The sequence below is a fragment of the Capsicum annuum genome, chromosome 12 (genome assembly GCF_002878395.1).
Source record: "Capsicum annuum cultivar UCD-10X-F1 chromosome 12, UCD10Xv1.1, whole genome shotgun sequence".
NCBI classification, from domain to species: Eukaryota; Viridiplantae; Streptophyta; class Magnoliopsida; order Solanales; family Solanaceae; genus Capsicum; species Capsicum annuum.
In genome coordinates this window covers 34,172,445-34,174,239 of record NC_061122.1, presented here as the reverse complement: position 1 = coordinate 34,174,239, position 1,795 = coordinate 34,172,445, and positions in this window count along the sequence as shown.

Genomic DNA, 1,795 nt, shown 5'->3' with positions numbered 1-1,795 from the left:
TTGCTTCTTTTTTCCTCATGATGTAATTCCACAATAGTGAAGCATATCTTGTACGAAATACGTTAGGATTAAACTCAACTGCAGGATGCCTTGACCATAAGAAACACACTCTGCGTATGTAACCATATACAAACCACAGTCCCTACAAAAAAAAATATTGAATAATAATTAAAATATATTTTGTACAAACTTACAAATCCTCTACAAATAACACATCAATATGAACTGTAAACTTCCTTCAATATCATTATCACTGTAGCAGCACATATGTGGTGCAAACTTGAAAGTTTTCTTACAATGAATATTTCATCACACGGCACCTATACTAATATAAGAGTAATCAGAGAAACACAAAACAACTCCAAAACAGTCCGTAAATTTTAAGGATCCGAGGACCTTTTTGGAGACCACTCTCGGATTCACTACCAACAACAAGAATAAAAGATATAATGGTGTGTTTCAACACTAAAACAGCAACAACAACAACAAGAAGATGAACTCAAGATGATAAACAAGAAGACACAAGATTCAGATTTAACAATAACAACAAGAACACAAGATTACAATACAAACAATAAACAAAATTACAAGAAGGTAAAAGGATAGTTAGATAGACCACATGAAGTTATAATCTTAAGAACCCAAGAATGGACAATCTTGGACCCTTAACAATACACACAACAATAAACCTATCTCTTACAAAAATACAAGATCGGATTCCACCTCCCAAGCATCAATGTTTCCAAGCAATTTACAATCACTAGCGATTCCACACTAGATCTTGTCCTAGTTCCGGTTGGTGGCTTTTCCAAGCCATGACTATAGTATTTCAAGTCTTACAAGACTTACAAATATCATCCAAAGACTGAGTGAATAACCTCTAATATGTTCCTTATATATTACAAAATAAATAGAAGTTAAAATGACCAAAAAGGCCCTTCAAGAATGAGCACCCATCTAGTATAATTTATGGGCTGATTTGGGTGCATTTTGGGCCTCTTTTACACTTCAATTGCACATGCCAAGGCTCGGGTCCAACACGGATTCTCCTAAGTCCATATCTGTGATTATTCCCGTATCATATACAAAGTAAAACTACACCTTAATAAACTGTAAAAAATAATAAAACATAATTAACACATCAAAAAATACATATAAATATGCATATATATATTGAACAAAACAAAAACACAAAATCATCACTAAAGCAAAATACATAAGAAATTTGATATGTATGCATAGAAATACAAATGTTTCCCTATACCTTAAAATGTATGTTGAACCTAACAAAAATACAAATGAAAGTACATATGTATCTATAAAACATACAAACTACCAACGTATACCTTAAATGTATATTTAGTCAGTCATTTGTATATATGGAAAACCAACATAAATTGTATTGAAAAATTACTTAAAAATCTGTATGTATTTCAACAGATACAAATACGTCCATAACCACGAATGTATTTTTATATTTCAACATTCCAATATACTGAAAATACATAACAAGTATAATAAATTCCATACATTCAACTTAGAAAATTCATTTAACATACAAATACAACTAAACATAGCAGCTTTACAAAAAATATAAATAAAAACATGTTAACCCAAAATTTATATTTAACCTGTCATCTTCACAAATCAGCTTTACTGAAATCCCTAAATACATATTAGCTTCTCAAAAAAAAATTATATATTACCCAAAATTGATAACAACTTTACTGAAATTCCTAAATACATAACAGTAAATAAAAATACATATACAAAAAAAAAATACGTCTTCCTCTAT